The sequence below is a fragment of the Saccostrea echinata genome, unplaced genomic scaffold (genome assembly GCF_033153115.1).
Source record: "Saccostrea echinata isolate AGI-Se365-2 ecotype Australia unplaced genomic scaffold, CSIRO_AGI_Sech_v1 ptg000056l, whole genome shotgun sequence".
In the NCBI taxonomy this organism is placed as follows: domain Eukaryota; kingdom Metazoa; phylum Mollusca; class Bivalvia; order Ostreida; family Ostreidae; genus Saccostrea; species Saccostrea echinata.
Window position 1 is genome coordinate 14,526,482 of NW_026889805.1, and position 18,519 is coordinate 14,545,000.

An 18,519-nucleotide genomic window follows, 5' to 3' on the forward strand; every position below is an offset into this window, starting at 1 on the left:
ACGACGTCAATGTTCTCCGGTTCTCAAAGCAATGCATGACGCTGAAAAATGACACATGACTCGCTTGAGTTTTCAAGACGTCCATGGACATTTTATTAAAAACTGTTGACAGAACATCAAAAGAAACATCCAGCAATCTAAACACTGTTATTTTTTACCAAAATAATTTATCCGCCCCGTTATATACAAATGTATGCTGCAATATGGCAAATTTAGAGGTATTAGGCATTGGAAAAAATAAACTTTTTAATACATGTAATTCCTAGACCAAACCAGATGGTCAACTTTTTTGAAATTTCCCTATTTGGTGACTTTTTACAATAACTTTCATGTATTTGACTGAAAAGGAAATCCCCAGGGCAGAAATACAAAAAAACATGGGAAAAATTTGATAATTTGGCGCTTTTCCAACAAATTCCCATAGGGTTGAATGGTAAAATTTGACAACTTTTGAGATGGCCTCCTAAGAAATCGGGATGGTAAACATTTGATTTTTTTTATCTTAAAATAATTAATATAATATTAAAAATTCATTCAAGAAAATTTATCAAAGTATCTAGGGTGGAAATAATTAGACTCGGCCTCGATAATATTGATAATTAATCACTGGGTAGTTGAAGTCTAAAGTAGGAATAATATTTAATAGTATTTAAAACAAACATTTTGTGTGTGTGTGTAGGTGTGTTTGTAAACCCTGTCAATTGGACACGTGCTTTAGACGGCACACGTTTAAATGAACACGGAAAAATCCAAATGAACACGAAATGGTGGTGTTCAGTTGGATTTTATCATAAATCAACTGGAAAATGTCCTAGGATGCATCCCATTTCAAAAAAATGAAGTGTTAATTTGACCGGATGCATGAGATCTGTGTAATGAGTGTGTATAAGATGACCACGGATCCATCATTTTTTCTTCTCGGCGAGACTTACACACATTGCGAGTGCGCATGCTCGTTACATCAAATGACGTCGTAAATGACATCATAATACAGTACCCGTTTCACACTTAGTCATGTACATGAGGATGAAGTAAACTTTGTAAAAGGTAAGTAAAAAATCTGTAAATAAATAAATGAAAAATTTTATGTATTAAATATGGCCTATGAATTAATGAGTAAAGATATGTGTCCATTATGACATTACGGCATTATTGTCTACTCAATATTTTTCCTACGGTATGTATACATGTATATGCTGTATAGTTACAATGTGCATCGTTGCATGATTGCAGTATAAATGGTTTTAACCAATATACTAAAAGTTATTATTATTAATGTTAGTAAAAACATAAAGAAATTTTTTTCTATATCTACATGTATGTCTCTGGGAAAATAAACACGTTCCGTATTGGCATTTGTTGTACTCGCGGAGAGAAACTATTTCTGCATCTAATATTTCAATTTTATTGAATCAACGTTGATCTTTTGCAATGTGTAGCAAAATATATTGTCAAAAATTTTAAATGTTTTCTTGCGTTTCGCATCTTGTTTATGTGTCATGTCAAGTTCGAAGGTTTCGTATTAAAAACGAAAGTAGAGTCGGTCACGCCATGTGTTATGGGCAGGGGAAACGTTCAGTCTGCCTGGGTTATATATAGGTACGTGGGCTACTAAAATCATTGTTAATATTGTGTACACATTAAGCTGTCAACTAAAAAAACACATGTACTTCTGAGGCGTGAATATTAGAAATAATTTCTGCACATTTAAATTATGAAAGGGGAGGGGGGGGGGGGGGCAGCTGTTTACTTCTCCCAGGGACATAATGATATAATTGTTAAGCATGTATAGGTCCCTGCGTCAACGTGATCTTCTAGCCCTGACAAACTGAAGATATAGTGCAGCTTATAATATAAGTTGATATTTATGTCAAAGACATGCTGTGCATTTAGACAGTGACATGCCCTAATTTTAATGTACAGTGTACAAAGATTTCAAAGTATGAGAATTTAAAGATTGATACTTGTCATTTTATTGACATGCACTCATTATTGCATTGGGACAATTTTGAGAGAATATGTAAATATAGCTGTGACAGGGACCTATATACTAGTATATAGGTCCCTGACTGTGATGATTCATGAAAATGATGCGACTTCTACTAAGTTACAGTCATTAAAGAATATTTTCCTATTTATTTATCATCCTGGAATTCATGTTTTAAAACTGATGTTATTATTATAATACATTTCAGGTAGATTCATTGATTTCGGATCAGAAAATTATCAATGTTCATGGATTCCCAGAACACAGCAGGGAGAAGTTTATGGTATGAATGCAATTATATAATATTCATTCATTTAATAGTATAATTAATTTAAGCTACATGTCAGGAAAAAAACAAACACTACCTGAAGTTCTAATGATCTGAGTTCATGTTCATGTTAATGTGTTTGTGTATCAGCATGATCTGTATACCTTTTCCTGCATTGTTTCATACTACAGTCATGAATCAGTGTTTTACATGTAATATTTATTTACCTTAATGACAGTCTGTTGGCCCAAGACCGGCAAATATTTGGGAGGATCAATAAATTTAAAATTAAGTCTGTATGTTATCAGTTAATTGTGCCAGTATAAAAAAATTAAAGGTTCAGTTTAAAGGACAAAGATGGAACTTCACCAGTGATACATGTAGTCCAGATAAAGAGTAAAATAAAATTATTTAAATGGGATATTAAAAAAAAAGATGTTTGCAACTGACAGTCATACCAATAATTTTCATTATTTAGCTATTTTCCATAATAAACAGGACAGATAATTAATACTACACCATTGGCCATTGTTGTCATTGGGGTATACCATGTAATGTATTAATATATTAAACAAATAAGAACTACTATAAATTCTCTTTTATTGTGTGCACACTTTTATTTTCAGCAAAAAAAAAAAACAAAAACAAAAAAAAAAAAAAAAAAAACAAAACAAAACAAAAAAAAAACAAAAAAACAAAAAAACAAAGAAGGAGGGATACACACTTATACATGTATTTATTGGGGTATAATGCAACCACTGAAATTCAAAATGAAGAGATTTACTTCCATTCAGGGATTTAAAAAAAAAAAATAAATGAAAATTAAGATTTTCCAAATGCAGAGAATACAAGTATGTTATATGGAATTATGATTGAACATTTACAAATATTCAAAATCCTTCAAAAGTTTTCTGTCATCAAGGGTGTACATCATAGAGACATAAATAACAGAGATTTGCAGCTGTTTGAAATCTTGCAGTTTTTTTAAACTCACTCCCACTCTAACATGAGGCACTGGAAAATGCAGGGAAAAGTAATTTTTGTTGTTTTTTTTTTGAATATGGGATTAATTATGCATAAATTAGTGAAGCTAACATTGGCATTATGTAAAACTGGATCTATTAGCAATTACCGATAGAATAAAAAAATCAAAAATTTCAACAGGTTTTATGATTTTTCCCCTCAAAGTAATAAAAAATGTAATCACACTAGATGACTCTGCTCACTTATTTACATTATCAATAGAAAGGCCAGAGAAGCTACATTTTATATATATACATGTATATATATATATATATACAATACATGTATATGCTTTTAAAGCAGAAACATTCCTTTATTTCGACAGTTGTTCATTGTTAACCATAATTGTTAACATTATCTATTCAACGAAATTAAATCCCACATGAAATTTTACATTTCAGTATAATGAGTAGGGTTACATTCGTAACAACGAAATTTAATGCCCACAAAACCTTCTCAGATAACAAATAACAAAATTTTATCCCCACGAAAATTTGTGCTTCTACAGTATATAATCAACACCTTAATGCGAGTAAAACTTACAGCAGATGCATTTAGTATTTTTAAGTGCAGTGACTGGAAAAGCACAGTAATTACTCAGACCAAAGTCAACTTAAATCATTATTTAGTGTTAAGGAACAAGTTGTTTGTAAGTGTATTAAAAATACTAAACAAGACAATAAAAGACAAGACAATAACAACAAAAAATATAAGGGGCCTCATAATCTTTTAGAGGGAATCATTATTAATTAATGTTTGATATCGATTGACTGGCAGACCCTGTAAACCTGAGTGATCAATTATGTTAAGAGCAGTTTGTTAATAAAGAGTATCTGTTACCACTTTAACCAGATATTAAAATTTCATTTAAAAGGTAAACATGTTGTTGATAGTGAACAAGTCTGTGTGCCAAGAATATTATATGTAATTTCAAATGAACAAGAAATGTTATCATCTGTGTATTACTTAGATTGCATAAATTAAGCTCTCTGTATATATTTTTTGATGGAATTAGAAGAAATCTGAAAGATTGTAACCCCTTCCCAATTTTTTACCCTCCATGATTATTTTAATTTCAGTTTTCACATACAAATCAATTACACTCTATGTCAATTTTAAATTATATTCCACTTGAATATACTGTACACCAAAGAGCTCTGATTTTATGGTATTTTATGGAGATAGAGACTAATTCGCCCTGGGGTCTAAATCAAATTTAATAAATCTATTGAAATCCTAGCAGTCTGTTATTGAATTTTAGTTAATGCAAGCATTCTTAACAATTGAATAAGAAAATCATATTATATAAAGGCATACATAATGAGCTAATCAGATCTACTTTACTTTCTTGAATTTCAACATGTTCAGCATAGGGTACATTACACCCTAAGAAAAATATTCAAAGACATTAAAGTATTGATGAACAGAAATCTCTACACATTGTTTATTTAAGTGAGAAAACACATGCAAATAAAGTATTCAATTTATTTATCTTGGACTAAAAACATTTTTGATTTAGTGTATAGAGGGTCCTTAACAGTCCTTTAATTGTCTTTAGTCTAATCGGGATCGGTATTCAACTTAACATTCACTTTCATTTTAATCATGCGAATGTGATTTTGACAGCTGAAAAGAATATGTATTAACTGGTTGTGAAACTTTGTTGAGGGTGTACAGTATGAGATATGTACATTTTATGTCGTCTTCACAAGGAGGGTTTAATTCGAATTGAACGTAAGTTAATACAAATTAAATTTGAACCACATTCACATGGAGAATTTATGCAAATAAGTTAATTCAAATTAATTTACTGCGCATCAAATTTCTTTGCATTAACTCCGTGTGAACACTAAGCAATAATTAGAATTAAATTTTGATGCATGCGTAATATAGCACGATTACATGTAAGCCACATGCCATATGTTTGTGGTCAGGTACATTATTTACATGATTAAATACAATGAAACAAATGAAAGCCACCAGTCCTCCTCAATGTTTGGAAATATAGGATTTTTCTTAATATGATGACCTGAAGTTGAAAATACACTGTTTTATAAATAACTATATTTTGTATTTCCTGTCCTATACATACTAACGCTACATTACTAGATATATTATGTATAATGATATACTGATGATGCTTTATCAATGGATAGTAATTATTCATTTTTATTCCTACATTAACTTATTCAGGTGTGACCGGTTAACAGAGGATGCTTACTCCTCCTAGACATCTGACCCCACCTCTGGAATTTCCAGAGGGTCCTTGTTTTTTGCCAGGCACTTCACAGATTTGTATTGCTTATAGATTTTCTTAAATTGATCACTATTCATTATATTTAATTTTTTTCATTCACATGTATATCTCTTTGAACTCAAAATTGAAGACACCACAGAGGCTTATACATCTGTTTCATATTTGAATATTTTACTAAAGACATTAATGGCAAGGTAACAATTAAACTTTATGATAAACACGTAACTTTAATTTTTCTATTATTAACTTCTCTTACTTATGTAGCATTATCACCTGCATATGGAGTTTAAGTCTCCCATTTGATTCAAAGGGCAAGAGCATGTGTACCAAGTACAAACAATAACTAAAATGAGGCAAGCTATTGGCAAATAAGTTGATGATACAGGTATAGCCAACATTTTGCAAATTCTGTGTTTGTTACAATGACCTTGTTAACAAATACAGTCTACAGATAAGTCAAGTGTTTACTGATGTTTTCATACAGAAATTGTTAGGCTGTTATTTTCATACTGAAGTGTCTACAGATTTATCCATTCACCCTATTATGACAAGGAGCTCACAGCAGGTGTAACTAGTTGACAGGGGATGCTTATTCCTCCATTATAACTCATCCCACCTCTTTTGAGCTTGAATACTGTTTGTAATCTTGATATTTCATTAAAGGTCTTCAACATTCTAATAGATGGGAATCACTTTATCTTTTCAGTTATGAACATTTCTTAGCAACAAACCCTGTAAGAAGAAGGACGTCTGTTCTACAGCTTGTGGTGGATTATAGAACACATGATATCAACCAAGTTTAAAGGAAGCATGTATAGCCACATTAGAAAGATTTAAGGATTGTGAGAAACCAAATATGACAAATCAGAATAACTTCCATGGGAGTGTGAAAAAAAAGAATAGTAGAGTGTAATCCTCAGGACTTTCTTCAGACTTCCATAAAGTCAGGAAATACTGTTGAACTGACAAAATTAACAAAAATCATGATTGTCAAAAATTCAAGGAAGATGTGCAAGTTAAGACTAAGACGGATTTTAGGAGTTTTGATGACAAAGAATCAACCTTTGGAAATATGGCTTTAAACTTGGATCTCTTTATTGGTAATTGAATTAAACATTTATCTTGATTGTTAATAACCTAACAATTATGATTACTACCATTTAATTTTAACTAATTTTTACATGTAGTTTCTCTCATTGATTTTTTTAAATACATATATTTTCAATTTTCATGAAAGCTAAAGGACAAGGTGCATGTATGACTTTACACCCCTTCCCTCTTTTTGAGTTTTTAGCTCACCTGAGATGAAAGCTCAAATGAGCTTTTCTGATCACATGTCTGTCCGTCCATCTGTAAACTTTTCACATTTTCAACTTCTTCTCAAGAACCACTTGGCCAAATTTAAGCAAAGTACAAAACATTCTTGAGCAAAGGGGATTCTAAATTGTTAAAATGAAGGGCCAATTTCCCTTCCAAGGGGAGATCATCAGGAAAATGCAAATAGGGTGGGGTCATTGTAACATCTTTTTTCAAGAAGCAATGAGACAGAAAAGCTGAAACTTATATGGAAGCTTCCTGAGGTAGTGTAGATTCTAGATTATTTAAATCTTGCCACTGGGGGGGGGGGGGGCACGATGGGGCCACAATACTTACTTACTTATAGGAAAAATCTTTAGATATCTCCTTCTCAAGAACCACTGTGGCAGAAAAGCTGAAACTTATATAAATGCTGCCTAAGGAATTGTAGATGATGAATTGTTCAGATCATGGCCCCTGGGGGTAAGGTGAGGCCTCAATAGGGAATGGATGTTTTACATTGAAATATATAGGAAAAAAAAATCTTTAAAAATCTTCTTCTCAAGACTACTGGACTAGTAAAGATAAAATGTAGTTGAAAGCTTCCTGAGGTAGTGTAGATTGTAAATTGTTCAAAACATGTCCCCCAGGGGTAGGGTGGGGCACAATAGGGGATCAAACTTTTACATTGAAATATTAGGAAAAAAATTTAAATATCTTCTTCTCAAGAAATATTGGACTAGAAAAGATGAAAATTAGGTGCAAGCTTTCTGGGGCACAATATAGGGATTATATTGGGTAAATCTTTAAAACGCTTAATTCTTCTCAAGAACAACAAAGCCATGATGAATCATATTAATGTGGAAGCATCCTCTGGTAGCGTAGATTCATTTTTTTTAACAAATAATGGCCACTATATATATGATGGGGCCACAAAATACAATCAAAATTTTACATAGAAATACATGTATATTGGGGGAAAACCTGTTGCAGAACAGCAGGGCCAAAGTGACTCAGGTGAGTGTTGTGGCCCATAGGCCTCTTGTTTTGTTGTCAGCCCCTAGCTTTGCTTTGAATCTAATCTCATAAATGCTTTCTCATTCAAAAATTACAAAGTCTAGAGTAAAGATTCATTGAGTTAAAAGTAGGGATGAGTATCGAAATGCAAAAAAAAAATTAATCATGACAATATTTTGACTTAATTGTGTTTTATGATATATATTGATGCATATCACTTTTTTTTTTACTTCTGTTCTACGTGTTCTACTGTAGAATATAAAAAATCATAAAAGTTTTCACTGTAAAATTGTTAGGAATAAATGCATTCTTCAATCATTATGAAATAAGGTTTGTTTATAAGGCCAAATAAAAAAATATGTGTGGTTCCGGTTACCCGACCTTCCCTATTTTATACCCCCGACCCTAACTTTTTTTTTGGCAATTTTCATATTTTTTCCGGAATTTTGATTTCCATCAATGGCTCCAGTTTAAGTTTTAGTTTCAGCAATGACGGCCTCCTTGCAAAACATATTGCAAGTGTTTAATAGTGTTAAATCCAAAGCAAGCTAGCATATAGGTGTCCCCGACCAATATTGACTAGTATATTATCACACCACATCTAAATGCCATTTGCAAAGCAGTGATAGGTATTATTTAGAAAAAAATTAAGAAAATCATTTTGTTAAAAAAAAAAAAATTTAAAAAAAATCCCTACCTACCTACCCTAATTTTTTTGGAAGTGTAAGCGGAACCACACATATTTTTTTGTTTGGCCTAAATATAATTTATAGAATAATTAATACAAAATTCTATATCTCAAAACAAAAACAAACAAAAAAAAAAAACCAAAAAAAAGAAATTACATTTTGTAAAGTACAGTGTACTTTACGATGACTTGAATTCTTTTCTAATTTTTAAATTGACAAATAAAAAAAAGAGTTAAGATAATTTATTGCTTTTAACTGGAAACCAACTTCAGTTGAAAGGTATCTCCATACATGTATTATTAACTGGTATAACAATACACCCCTAATTAAAAGACTATGTGTGACAAATAAAGGACATATAGATTTAATGAATTTATAATTGCAATAAAATCATTAAATACTTTTAGATAAAATCTGTTAAAAGCAGACATGTCAGTTAATTTTGTAAATTTAACCGATAAGAGGGATATGCTGAAGACATTAAGTGTATATGTAGACAACATATTTAAACAAGAGTACATGTTTCAAGGAACACATGTGTCACCTGCTTTGTAGTTTCATTTCAGGTGTAAACAAATCTATGAGTGCATGGTCAGCTTTTTACTTAATTACTATATATAAAGTATGATAAACTGATAGTTCATGCATTTGCCTGTAAAAAAAAAAGACGTACATGGATTAAGTATACGACTGCAATAGAATCTGACAATCAAAGAAAATATGGTTCCTTAACCCTCAAAGACATGTCAAATAAACATTTAAATTTGAATTTATTAGAAATAACTATTTATCATTTTATTAATTGTTTCCAACAATCCTCCAAAAGATTTCAGTCTGTCTTTACTGCAACCATTGTCAGTCTTCACGATCCATTGTTGAATACTGATCCCGATGTATTTTAATGGTATTTTGAATACATGTATAAGTTTGTGTGGTATCAGAATATTATACAGTTTCAAAGTACTTTTTCATGAGCTAAACATGTTTCCAATAAGCATTCAAAAGAGATTTCAGTCTATCTTTACCATGTGTTTACTGCAAATCTTAGTCTACATGATCCATTGTGAAATACCCATCATGATTTATTTTCATAGTATTTGAATATATTAAAGTTTGTCTGGTAACTGAATATCATAGCCGGTTTCAAAGTACATAATCATGAGATCATGAACATATATTAATGCTAATTATCTAAACCCTGCCTCTCAAAATTCAATATTCATAAGTTTAATTAACTGCCCAAGATATTTTTTGCAAATTAGGTCAAATGTCAAGGTCAAGTGGATTGTAATGCTGATATTTTTTATATTGCCTTATGACAAATAGTATACATGCTAAATAGCATAGACTTACCTCTTAAATGTCAAATATATGTTGTATATCAGCACTATGAACTATTTTAAAGGTCAAGGTCAAAGGTCACAAGGTCGGTACCTCCATGATAATTTACAAAAGCTGTAGTGCCAAGCAATGTATGTGCAAAATATCAAATCCATACCTCTAACAGTTCTTGAGATATAGGGTGTGACAGACAGACGGACAGCTAGACACAGACAGATGCTTGGTAAAGTGATCCCTCAGTGCCGATCTGCAGACGACACCGAATAGTGAATGAATTCTAGCAATGGACAGGCTTTCTACAGCGCAGTGTATAAATGTGAAAACTTCCTACACACAATATTGTCATTAAAAAGCCCCTGCAACCTTTACATCTAATATTCTTGATAATTACTTTCTTCAAATTTTAATCTGCCATAGCAAGAATGATGCAAGTGATGAAAAATATTTGCTAAAAAGGATCAATTAAAATTTCTAATGTTTAAAAAAATGTTTTCTTTACTCTTTATTCATCATAATTTTATGTGAATCTAGTTTTAAATTTTATATTCTGTTTTAATCACCAAATGTAAGATTATCACTATTTAGAAAAAAAAATTCTCAATTAAAAAAAAGTTGGGTCTTTTAACTTTTGAGGGGGTGTAAACTTCTTATTTTATTAGTCCCCTGTGGGTGAAACTGGAGGGGACTATAGGTTTTCTCCTTCACGGTCTAACTGTCAGTCTGTTCCATTTGGTTTTCCACACTTCTTTGTTTTATTACAGCTATGCTCTGAAAAGTGGGGTTTTCCTTTTAATTTATTTAGTAAGCATGTTCTACATGTTCTACATGTATATGACACATCATGTTCATGTACACATGTACTTAGGGATCAATATTTTTATGATGTTCATTTTTAAATTAATGAATAAACTACTGTTTTAGAGAGTCTTCAAAATATTTGCACACCGTATGTAATTATTTTAATCCCCTACCAGTGACACCGGAGGGGAGTATAGGTTTCCCCCTTATCTGTCCATCAGTCTGTCTGTCAGTCTTCGTCACTTGGTTTTCTGGATTTTTTTTTCTAAACACTCGCAGATACATGTGTATTCAGCTGATTTTAAGTATATGTGAGTGTACCTGGATAAGTTACAGATCAAGTTTGCATTTCATTACACTTTGTTGATTTTTGACAGAATTATAGCCTTTGGGAACCAGATTACTGTGACTTGCCAGTAGGCTTATGCAATACTCTCAAGATGATTGTTATTTTGAAATTTATTTTCATTTACAAATAACAATTAACATATACATATAACAGTAGAATGTATAAGGATTACATTTAAAACAAAAATAGCACATCATAAGTACATGTACATTGTAGGGCAACATACAGTTTATAAAATGATAATGTATAAATATGCAGGAAGGATTTTATGATTGGAAGTGTTTTTTTTTAAAACATGCTTGATTAAATGATCATTTAAATTTAATTTCAATATAGATGCATGCATGATGGTGGGCTGAAGAAGAAAACCAGGACAAATGAAAATTCCTAGTGTTCATCAGAAAAAATGATCGAATCATGCAGCCATTTTGAGTGCTTGAATGCCCAACTGAGAGAGCCAGCCAATGCGGAAAATATTTCTTGGAAGTTACACCAAATCTGCTGTGACAATTGAATTAAAGCTTTAAAAGTACATTTAAAAACATACTGCCTTAAAATTACATTTGTATATGGTGTAATTATTTCAAGGAGATACAACACACCTGGTTTAACAGTAAGGTCCATAGCTAAACATGGATATGGAATTTAGCTCCCCTGATCCAAAGGCTCAATTGCAAAGGTTCAATTGCACAATTCTGATAAAAAGAAGTCTTTGGTGTCCAACAATGCATTATTTATATGTTTGAGTGTTTACCTCCATTAACTTTTAACATTTTCTAATTTTTTTTAACATTTGGTCAATGTAAACCACATTTGGTACAATGTATCTCAGCTTAAAAGGAGTTATAAAGCTTATTCAAATAAAGGGCTGCATCCTTTTCCAAGGGGAGATAATGAAGAAATATGAAAAATGGGATAATGTCAAAGACATTTAAAAACTTTCATTTTATGATCTATTTGGTCATATAAGACAAATGTTATCCAAGAGTTTTCTTAATGAGCATAGATTCAAGTTTTTTTCATTGCCCCTAAGGCAAGGGTAGAGCTGCAGAAGGGGTTATATGTTTTGCATAAAAATAGATATAAGTGAAAAACTAGCAGGGTGACATAAATCAAAGTCATATGCAAACATTACAACATCATATGGATTTAATTTTGTTCAAATTATAGACATTGGGGCTAAAAGTAAGGTTTTCATTTTGCATGTATCTATGTGTCAACATTTAAATTTGTTTAATTTATGGGCATTGGGGTTAGAAACGGACTGAAATTAGGGTTTAAATTGTACATGTATAGAAGTGTCAACATTTTTTATAGGAATATGGAGGGGGAAAATCTTTAAAAACAATCTTTTTAAGAACAGTAGACACAAAATGTCTCAGGCAAGCATTTTGGCTTTTGGCATCTTCAGTGTATTAGATTTTCATTCATATAATTTTAAGATCATAAAAGTACACCCTAGCTTTTCTGAAGAAACAAAGTGAGTTTAATTTTTTAAAATAATAAATGATTTTAATGGAAAAAGATGAATTAAGCCTAGTCATAAAGGTCCAGTTTTTATTTTGAAGTCTTTGTGAGGGTTTTTACTTATTTGAGAAGTAATTTGAATTTGTACTTGGTTGTGTGTGGCACATAATTATATCTGTGTAAACCAGTATATTATATGCAAATATTGTTCAGAATTAGTTGACTTATTAATGAAATTAATTGTAAAGATTCAAGTGATCCTTCTGGTCAGGTGTTTTTTTTATTACAAGTTCTTTTTTATCATTTTTTTTTTAAAAGCAAATTTGAAAATATGTAAAGAGATAGGCATTATTTACTATTTATATTTCAAGTCTCAGTGGAAGTAATGTTTGAGGTCCAAAATTGAAATATATCAGTCTGTTTTAATATTTGATCTCCTAGCCTAGCCCGTATTCTTCAATGTGATAAAATATTCTCATTATATAAATGAATTAATAAAGTAATAAAGTAAATTTGTATTCATTTTTATCAAATATCTATGTATATCTTAAAAGATTCTTTGTTTGCATTTGCAATATCCGGTAACATGCCTCAGACTGGCCCTACCAAATCTAGGGACCAAAATGTGTCACTCTCCCTGCCACCGTCCTTTACAACTTGGAGTTTATGATGAACTAGTGAATTGTGTATGAAATTACGTATGACTTGGGTTGTGGTGAAGTTTGAGACTGTGATGGCTGGGGCCATGAGAGTTACTTTGTTCAAGGAAAAAACGCTACTGAAAGACACACGCTTGGGTTTTTCTACAATACAGAGTACTAAATTTCATGGGTGATATTGAGGATATCAAATCTACATTCAATAAAGAAATCAGTGACAATGTTAAGCAACCTCAACCCCCCCCCCCCCCCGCTCCACATTTTGTGTACTTGTATGAGAATCCCCCCCCCCCCCACTTTTTTTTCAAATTTCCACTTTGATGATACTGATGGAAGGGGTTAAGAAAAATAATATATTATTTAATAAGGTTGGATACAGGTGGTATTGAACCAGGGCTTTGGAGCACACTCCATTAAAGAAATTCTGGAAATATTTAAGGAACCTAAAACCAGTTTTCTTCCTTCTATTGATAGCACATTGCCGAGATCACAAATCCACAAAAGTTCTGTTCACTAAATTCAATTTTCATGCTACAAGAGTTGAAGTGTTTTGATTTTATTCCTTAGTAATAATTCATCATTTATTTATTCAAAATGAAAATAAAAAAATAATAATTTAGCACGAGTTTCAGTGCCCCTCCCCCCCCCCCCCCAAAAAAAAAAACTCATAAAGTTCAACGAATGAACGCATTATCTGAAGACTGGGTATAAAATTGTTGTCCTTCCTCTTTGTGTTTTATGTATGCATCAAGATCATATCCCAGTCACTGTGGTATTTAAGAAATTTTATGTAGTACAGTGTATGTAGATAACCACTACATGTACAACGTTGACTGGTGTAATTTCATGTGCACCATGTAGTTAAACCTATAATTACAAGATTGGTGAAATCATAGTGCACTTTTGAACGTCACAGAAATTCTTTTTTTGTGACCATGGCAACACCGTTCACTGAAATAAAAAAAAGTGAAACAAAGAATTCTGTGTATCTTAGCGTACTCTACTTGTATATACCAAGTTTTATTTAAATCGGGCAAAATTAACTGTCGGAAGAGATACAAGAAGTCCACACTACCATTGCATAAAATCTTTCTATCATATAAAATCGACAAGTAGAGCCTAAAACTAATTCAATGCATGCTTTATTTTGATAGCATCAGTCACTTCTCTTTAAAGGAAGTACAAGTATCACTTGTCAATTTATTTGTATTTCTGGGAAGTTTTTTTTTTTTCAGTTTTACTACATTTTAATTTGAAGGGAAAAAAAACCCTGCTCGCCCGGGGACGCAAAACACAGCATTTATTTACTGTGGCCTAATGAAATGAGCTTGTTAGTCCGTTGGCCTGTATATTATAGATTTTTGCAAGAGTATCTGAGGGCCCGGAAATACAACATCGTTATTTTGGTATATTATACTTTTATGTAAATTACTGGAATTTGATTCTTTGAGAAACATTTGTTTAAAAAACACTGTTACCCTCTGAATGATGAAACCACGCCTTCTAGATAGAATTTAGTAACAGTCAACATTGCTTGACGACGAGTGATATCAACCCCCCCCCCTCCCCCAAGAAAAATACCGCCCAGAATGTATGCGCGAACGCTTCATCTTTATTTACATTATTTGTATAAAACACCCAGAATAATATAATAAATACTACATGTAGTAGAGGGTATCATTTGAAAATTTACAATGTTACCCTCAACTATATACATGCAGTATTTATATAATACGATGTCCATGGATACTATAACCAAAGAAGTCACTTTTTTCGTTTATGCGATATAATGAATTACCTTTATAACGGATTAAAATTGTTCGTCCCTGGCTACAAGCATGTTTTACTTTGTAATGCGGAGTACACTGTATCTATTAACAATAGTCACAAGAAGTTCTTCAAAAGCGCGTGTGTCAACACAAACAAGTTATGTGATTTGCTGTTTCATTTTAATAATTTTCCATACATGTTTATTTAATATCTTTCATAAATGAAATTCAATTCAGTAAACACTGTGCCGTGTCAGCATAATGTGCATATCGTAACTAGAAAACGTAATTAAGATAGGTTGCGGGTTTACTGGGAAAAAATATTCACAAGAAAACATATCCCAAAATTTTAATTGTTCTAATGTTCAGTGCATTTTGAGACATAACGGTATTATCTGTATTATTTATTTAGTTTGCCTATCTAGGTTAATTGAAATATTACTATAAACGCGGTGTAGTTTGTTGTGCATTTTTTTTTATTATTGTTTTACTGTGGAAATGCGTATTTAGAAAAATAGCGCTTTCTACATTTTTTTCGAATGGAGATATGATTTTAAAAATCAGATAATTTTTTTATAAGGACTTAAAGGAATTATTCAAGAATATTTAAATGTTAAGACGAGGTAAAATTAAATTAAACCTATTGATATATTAAAAAAATTAATATGTCTTCGGTGAAAATTTAAACGGACGAGGAGCAATGCAGTTACATTGTGTATTCCAAAACGGGAGGTCATTACTGCTACATTGCGAAAAATTTCAACTCATTACCGCTACATTTCTTTGAAATTTCGGGTGATCATTACCGCTACATTTTATCTATAAAACAATTGCGATTACAACTCATTACCACTACATATTCAAATCTGCCAGCAATGGCACGAAATATGCATGAGTTCTATTCAGGCCGGAAGGAGAGTAACAACACGAGTCAGAAAAAAACTGTACGCAAAATATGAAAATGATGAGATTTCCAGACAGCACTAGCACAGACGTCTGAAAGGAACTATTTGACAAGAAAAAAGTCTGTCGAAGCGAACGATATAATTTTAAAGTAGGTTAATGATTGATATATGAACAAAATACGAGCTTGAAGCGGGGGTGCCTGAAATGGAGTTAGGCACCTTGTGGTAAAAATAAGTATGGGTGCCCCGTATACGAAACAAGTGCCTGTGAGCACTAGGCCCACGTCAAGCAAATGGCCTTCATAGATCTATCAATTCTGTGAAGACTGTGTGTTTTATCCACAGGTACTTCGGGACAGGACCCCCCCTCCCCCCCGATATTCAACCCTGGGGCTTGTTGGACATTTTTTTCACAAATTAGATTTATTGCACTTATTCATCATGTGTACCATAGGAAAAAATCGTGAAAACCCCAAAATAATCGTTCCACACAAAAATACCCCACTATACATTATAATGTATAGTGGGGTATTTTTTTTTTGAGGGGGGGGGGGGGGGGTACTGTCCACAAGTACCTGTGGTTTTATCCATGAACAATTTCTCTGTTTTAATATTTTCGAAAACATTTTATTACGTAGATTTTATATACTAGTAAAAAAGTGAGAAAAAAATCTGCTGAAAGTCCTACATTCACTTCCCTCGTGGTGAGCAGAAAAAAAGTCTTATACATGTGTTTGTTGTACTTTTAATCAATATGTTCATGAAAAAGCTGCTGGCTATAACAAACGAGGCAATGTAGCGGTAATAATCTTTTTTATAGCGGTAATGAGTATGTAGTTGTAATGAAAATTTTGAAAATGTAGCGGTAATGATACGCACCCTCCGAAACATATGACTCGATCTACACCCCACCCCATTTGGTCGACTTATTTCAATACAAACCCCTTTTGATAATTTTTTATTTGTAACAACTTTAAAGATTAAAACGTTTTTATTTTATTTTATTATTTACGGATTTGAATTTAATATTCCAACAAATTTGTCTCTATTAAAAAACTATTGAAAACTATTACATGTACATGTATTACAGTAATAAGTAGATACATGTAAAAGGCTTTTTGAATTGAACAGTTTCATATTTTTTCCCGACTAATCAATCATTTAAGACGACAATAGTATTAGAATATGCACGTACTGTAGTCCCACGTGCAAGCCTATTTTCCGAGGCGAAGTCAGCAAGATTTCAGTTCCCCAAGAGCAAGTCTATCTCCCGAGGCGAAGCCGAGGGAAATAGGCTTGCTCGAGGGGAACTTGAATCTTGCTGACTCCTTCAATGATATACTTTAGCTGTTTTATTACATCGATACAAAAATATTTTCAGAGAATCAGGAAAATGAGTCAATTTACTCTTATTTGGTGAAAATCAGTAGAGGTACAATATATATTTTTTTTTTGTATCGGATAAAATTCTGGGAGAAAACTTTTCTAATAATCAAGATATATTGATAACGTATATACTTGATATATCTATATGTTGCGTTAAGTTTTTTTATTTACTTGTTATTAAGCGTTATTTTTCCCGATTTCTCTTAGTTTTTTTTTTATCGGTAAGTATCTATCGATGTATAATGGGGGCCTATAGCATATAAATTTGCACTTTCTGCTTGTATTTCACAAACACAGAATTTTAAAAGAAACCACTTTGTATGTGTATTGTTGCCACCACCTTTCCTTCTCTTAAATTTTAAAGTACTGTGGGTATATACTGTTCCTAAAAATAAATCAGCGCTCCGTTCATTAAATGCTGGGAGATAAAAAAGTTAATTTTGGCGACTAAAACTGACATTATTTTGTAAACCATATTGGAAAAACACCATTTCATCATGTCTAGAAAAGTAAACTGTTATAGGTGAATTAAAGCGAACAAATGCTTCCAGTCGAAGAAACCCTAAGGGAAAGATAACGAAGTACGGAGCTAGTGCCAAAATGGTCCGTATTATCGGAGGAAAAGTCACTGTGGATGAGTAAATTTGCACAAAATGCACCCTTAATTGGAATATATATAGACGAAGCTTCAGACTTCTTCTGATGATGGCAATTCAAATGCTAAAACTTTTTATATCGACACAAAATCTCACAATGTACCTTTTGTAGATCATTTAGAAAAAAAAATCTTAAAAACTGTTTCTAAGGAAGCCTGCACACAGTTATTTTTGAAGTATAATGTGATATTGCACGACAATGCACGTGCATCCCCCTCTCACTTGTCTAATGTACATATGATTAGAGATATAGATGTTATTGAAAACCTCCATAGGACTGATGAAATAGGGCGTTAAAATGTCTTAATTGGAATGAGAATTATTTCTCTCACTGGAGGGATATTTTGTTAAAATCAGAAAGTACATCAGTGGATTTCGACAATGAATCCCTAAATAATGAAGATTATAGTGACTTGACTGGAATTAAAAAAAAAGGAATAGGTCACATTTAAAATAATATTTGTTTGCCCTTTCCTGACTCAGGGTAATAAATAGTGGGTCGATAGGTAGGTAGGAAAAAAATGTTTCCCCCTAGAAATTTCAACATACACGTTGAAGGGATGAAAAAATTCAGAAATAAACAAGGAAAAAAAAATATCGTTTCCTGGAGGTTTAAAAAAAAATTTGAGTCGGGCCATTTTTAGCCGGTCGG

The 18,519-nt window shown here is 32.0% G+C and overlaps 1 long non-coding RNA gene across 2 annotated transcripts; it reads left to right on the forward strand.

Moving 5' to 3' along the window:
• Positions 1–1,562: 1,562 nt before the first annotated feature.
• On the forward strand, positions 1,563–11,669 carry LOC133173294 (uncharacterized). Of its 2 annotated transcripts, XR_009719015.1 has the most exons (4): positions 1,563–1,599; positions 2,196–2,270; positions 6,242–6,635; positions 11,362–11,669. It is a non-coding gene; the product is annotated as an uncharacterized LOC133173294 (long non-coding RNA). The 2 variants fall into 2 exon arrangements; XR_009719016.1 differs by lacking the exons at positions 1,563–1,599; positions 2,196–2,270 and adding an exon at positions 4,978–5,012.
• Positions 11,670–18,519: the final 6,850 nt, after the last annotated feature.